The sequence below is a fragment of the Artemia franciscana genome, chromosome 14 (assembly GCF_032884065.1).
Source record: "Artemia franciscana chromosome 14, ASM3288406v1, whole genome shotgun sequence".
Classification (NCBI taxonomy): Eukaryota; Metazoa; Arthropoda; class Branchiopoda; order Anostraca; family Artemiidae; genus Artemia; species Artemia franciscana.
Window position 1 is genome coordinate 37,683,708 of NC_088876.1, and position 6,049 is coordinate 37,689,756.

Genomic DNA, 6,049 nt, shown 5'->3' on the forward strand with positions numbered 1-6,049 from the left:
TTGGTTTAACCCAAAAACCATTCCAGGCTGACCGTCTCAAAGACAAAGGGTCCATTAGTGAATTCTTCCAGGCGACTAGCCACCGTCGAGAGCTATTGATAATCGGTGGTTTGACTACGAGAAATACAAAATTTGCCTTCACACAAGGGCGCCGGCAAAAAAATTTCCAGGGGAAGGGGGACAGATGCCAAAATAGCAGTGGTGGCTGGGTGACATTTACGACTTTATCCCGAAGAGGACGAATTTGAAATCAATTTAAAATTCTAAGATGCTAATTGATTTAAAAGTATCAATAACTATATTTTTGTCTTCCCAGTTGCAAAAGAAGTAATGCCAACCGGCGGCAGTACTAGATTCAACCAAGTTGATTCGCTTTATTTGTAATGAAATTAGGCTACGTTTGGTGACCTGTAATTGCGTATGAGCTATAATGAAAGCAGGGTGAGTAAATGTTTAGGTGGTGGTAGGGTAGATTCCTACAAAAGTACATTTTAATTGGCAAAGTGCTTACTCTTCCTGAGTCTTCAGATAAATGTTGAAAGAAGTAGGGGTAGTAGGAATTACTTAAAATGTTTCTCTATACAGCTAAAACGTTACATTCCCATATCTAAAAGCACATAGGTGGAAAAGGCAAGGCAGGTCATCATCAGCTCCGCCAGGAAATTTCTTGGGGGTGGTAAATACTGCTAGGAACATAGTTTTCAGCAATTTTAAATGGTAATATTTTTTTTTTCTATTTATATGAAGTACTTCAATGTATTTAAACGAATGTATATAATGTGTTTATCAATAAGAAAATCCTATTGTAGAGGTTTAGATGGCTTCAGTTATGTAGGAGATCAAAAGTCTCATAGAAGTTTCATCCATACAAACAATAATACTCCTTTTGATCCAACCGAAATTCATTTAACGGTAATATTAAAAAGGACTTTTCACCAAAATTACTATTCATCGCAAACTTTTTAAGTATACTACTACGTCAATTGCAACAACTTGCAAGGCTTAGAGTATTAAGGTAAAAACAACTTCAGGGGCATCATGAAAGCGATGTTCAACTGACCAAAATGCAATATGGACATGCTACTACTGCTTCTACTGCTACTACTACTACTAATAATGCAACACTAACACTACAACCGAAATTACTGTGATACTAGTACTATTAAGGCTAAATCTATGAGGGTAAAATTTGAGAGAATATTGATGGCAAATTCAAATTAACAAAAGACACTATGTGAATTTAGATTGTCAAAATAGCGTATCTTAAGAATTGATTTGTGTATTAAGTTGGAACTCTCAGAGAATACTTAAAGGGAAAGATCAATTGACCAAAAGGCAATATGTTCACACTAATACTACTACTACTGCAACATTTACTAGTTCTACTACTACTGTTACTATTGCTCCAACTGCTACTCCTATCGCAACTATATAATCAAAATTGCTACCTCCAGTTTTTAAGTGGAGGTGTTAAGGGAAATGATGAGCGTGGAGGGGGTGGGGGCTGTTTACTCTCAAATTACTTTTACTCTTAAAAAGAGCACTATAACTTCCAATTCCAGATCAAATTAGTCTCAACAACAAATAGTTATCCGGCAACTTGTCAATTGAAATGCAAAACGCAACTAGACGAATAACAACATTAATCACGTGTACTCCAGTGTAAACATAGATTATTTACAAATCCCCGAAGGTGTGTCATATTTTAAAATTACGGTCCTTTTTGTTCTCTGCATTTAATTTCACACATTTTTTCCATTTTTACAAGGATTGAATTTATAGTATACTAGCTGTTGGGGTGGCGCTTCGCGCCACCCCAACACCTAGTTGGTGGGGGCGCTTCGCGCCCCCCCAAGCCCCCCCGCGCGCGTAAGTCGTTACGCGCCATTGTAGTTGTGTCCCTATGTCCCACCTGTGAATATATATATATATATATATATATATATATATATATATATATATTTTAACTACGTAAAACTTGCGAATATACAACATTCTTTGCTGTCCCATCCGTCTGTGCATATAAATAGATTGTCAGGTTTACCGACTCTTGAACATGCAACGCATATTGGTCCATGGGAAAACAATCCGTATTCAGATCTATACCTCGTGATTCTATTGATTGCCCTTGAGCTTTGTTGATGGTGATTGCTAATCGACCATTTCCTTTGTTGCCGTCGTCATTTATATATCCCCCTGTGCCCCCCGGCGTCCCCGTTGCAGTTGTGTCCCTGTGTCCGGGTCGTCATTTATATTCCCTGTGTCCCCGTCGTCATTTGTGTCCCGGTGTCCCAGTCTGTGATTTCTATTTGAGTGTCCCGGGCGTCATTTATATTCGTCAGGATATTGTAGGGCATCGTAGCATCGATGAGTTTAAGCAATTCTTGTCAACTGATTGTTTCGCCTATAAGGAATATTATCTCGAGGTAAGAACTGATCACCGACCACAACGATTGCCACTTTGTTGATAGTTGCGTATCAGGAGGCATCAATTCGATTGCTGTTTTTAAGCAGAAGCACTAAATTATTATTTTTGTGGAAAAGATGATATATATAAATATATATATATATTTTCTTTTTAGTTTTTTTGTAGTTTTTACCTTTTTTAGTTTTTTTCTTCTTTTGTATTTATGCTAAAGCCAAGGTTCAAACCTGGAGCCTCTCGGACCTAGAACCTGAAACATAACGCTTTACCAACTCAGCTACTTCGGCGTGAATACATTCGTTTTGAGCAGCTTCCTCGGGTGTTGCCATTGTAGGTTCTTCAGTCATTTTACAATTAGAAATTTCTCTTTCAACGGTCTTCTTACAATTAAAAATGTGTCTTTGAACGATATTCTTAAATACCTGTGTCCTGGTCGTCATTTATATTGCCTGTGTCCCGGTATCCCAGTCTGTAATTTCTCCTTGAGTGTCCCGGTCGTTATTTATATTCCCTCTGTCCCGGTCGTCATTTGTGTCCCGGTCTGTAATTTCTCTTTGAGTGTTTTTTCTTTTTAGTATTTTTTAGTTTTTTACATTTTTTCTTTTTTCAGTTTTCTTTTTCTTCTTTATTTTTCAGCTTCACTATGAAATACATATCGCCGAACCTTTGTTTTTTTAACTAAAATCTGGTAGGCATTGATGACCTTATCCAAGTCAAGATCCCAAACCCAATCATCATCGCTATCATTTTCAGTTTTGATATGTTTTGACTCTCGCTGTCCAGGTGGATCTTCATCTAACTGCGCGGTTTTGCGTTCTTTAGCCTCAAGCCTGTTTCCTTGCTGTTCTTTTGATTCCTCGGCACGCTTTCTTTTCTGACTTTCTCTATCAGCAGCAAGTTTTTTGGCATAGACTCTTTGAGCATCTTCATCGGCTTTTGCCATTGTAAGTTCATCAGTCATTTTAAACTTAAACATTAATAGATTTTTACGTGAACATATATGTCTTAAATATCTTTAATGACGTCACCGTCATAGCAAAAATGACGACAACTAACTTCATGACGCCAGTCGACACAGAAACATGACGTCACCTGATCCACAGACAGACAACTTATTTTTATATATATAGATAGATATAATTCTAAAATTGTCAGGTAATTTTCTATTTTGAAATAAAAACTAAAAATTATTGCTCAGACAACATAAATATTTTTGATATTTACATAATAGCTTTAGTGGTTCTGGACTGAAAACTAAATATGCTAATCAAATTGGGAATTGCAATCTTTTAGGTTGAAAAGGCAGATCCATTGGAATCATGAGAATGCGTGGAATAAGAAAAGCCTCACCCTCAAAAGGCCCTGTCAAGATTGTTGCCTCTATTACGTTATAACAGACATAACACGTCATTTGTGTCTCGGTCTGTAGTTTCGTTAGTCGACAAACATGACGTCAGACGACAAACAACTTCATGACGACATACAGCTCAATCCTTATAATGACGTCAGTCGACAAACATGACGTCAGTCGACAGACAGACAAACAACTTATTTTTATATATATATAGATATATGACATCACTTATCCTCAATTATCGTGCAGTTACCAGGGTGATCAGGTATAACGGACAACTAACGTCTTGTGAAACGCTAAAGACGAGTAATCGGGCTTGTCGGATAAGTAGTCTTGGAATGATCGACGCGCTACTCGATTCATGTGTCTGTTGAATGGTATTATCCAATTGAAACGAGAACACATTAATAACCGGCAAATGCTTTAGATAAAACAGTTAAAAATTCAGTCTCACAAAAAAAATTGCCCGATTTTAATGTTTTCGTTTCAATTTAAATGCATGGCAATGTTATATAAGAAATTGTTCAAAGTTTGTTTGTGATTTTTCAGCACAGAAGCACCACGAGTCCCTGATCCGCCCTTAGTCACTTATTTCGATCGTCCAATAAGAGAGTACAGTATCATATATTGTCCCATTTTTCAGCACAGAAGCACCACGAGTCCCTGATCCGCCCTAGTCACTTATTTCGATCGTCCAAAAAGAGAGTACATTATCATATATTGTCCCATTTTGTAAAGATTGAATTTTGTTTCTGTATGATGTGAGCTATCCTCAGTTATCCTCCATTTTCCAGGGTTAACAGGTATATCTTGTCCGACAACTAAACCAAACCGTTTTGTATTGAAGTTTACTCGATTTATGCGGACACAATACCAACACGCAGAAAGTTCAAAATAGAGCCAGCATGCTCTTATTCCAAACCTCATCTACCTTTAAGCGCAAGAGGAAGTTGGATCTTGACTGAGGGGAGTAAATGTTTGGATAGCTTTTACAAATAGCTGAAGTTTTTTCTCAAATATTTAAGTTAACCATATTTTCTATCGAAAATTGTCCGGACTGAGATTGCCGCCATCACATTTTAGTGCACAGCTCATGCGCTTAAAAGATGAGAGGAATGTTAAATGACTTCCAAAATGGCTCTGGGCGATGTACAACATACAGGTGAAACAGTACTATAGTAAATTCTGTTAGAATATTAGATGACGTGGATGTGAAAATATTTTGTGTTTCAAATACAAGAACTGTACTGAACCAGCAGTCATAGATTATAGAAAGAGGACTTGTTTGAACGATGGTTTAGAGATTTAGTAACGACTTTAATTAAAACATACATAGACAGAGAAAGAGAGAGAGAAAGAGAGGGGGAGAGTGAGAGAAAGGGAGAGAAAGAGATCGCGGTGGTCTGACATTTTGTCTCCCAGTGATTATGTAGAAAATTCTGTTGGAATATTAAATGATGCTGGGTGTGACCATATTTTGTGTTTCAAATACAAGAAATTTACTTAAACTATTCACGTCAGATACTCTACAAGAAGTGTATTTAAATACCGCGCTACCAATGGCTAATTTGCACAATCAGAAGATGTTATACAGCGGTAGAATACGCTTCCTGTTATTTTTTATATCTGAAACTTACAGGCAAGTGAATATTCCTCATTACATAGATTGGATAGTCAGTAATTTTTACCAAAAGAAAGCGAAGGTAACTTCGTAAATGCATACTGGTGAGGAGTATAATTGACACTTTCATAAGAGTTCTTTTTGGGCGGGAGGAGGGTAAAATAAGGGGACTTATGATTTGGTATTTTGGGAGACGGGGGGAAAATATCTTTGGTTTTCGTAAAAGAGTATAGGGTATATAATCAAGGCCGGAATATAGTTTCCAGCCCAAAAATAAATTGGGATAAGCAAAAAAGGACAATGGATAAGCTATAGTAAGGGAGCGTTGGTTACAACTAAGGTTATATTCAAAAACCGAGTAGGCCAAACATGCTTATTTAGTAGGTTGAAACGCAACCCTCAATTAAATCCGTAATTAATATTTCATCCAAAAAAGCAGAATTTTTATTTATGGAACCGCTTTAATTTTTTAAAAGTTGTATCTGAATCAATTTTTTGATTCAGACCATTTTTTTTCAGAATTTTTCATTCAGATCATTTTTTAGACCAGATTTAATTGGTTGATTTATATACCTTATTTTGATTCTACCCATTGACAAACTCTTCGTGTGAATTAAGGGTTTTTGAATGCAAAATTTTACGTGTAGAA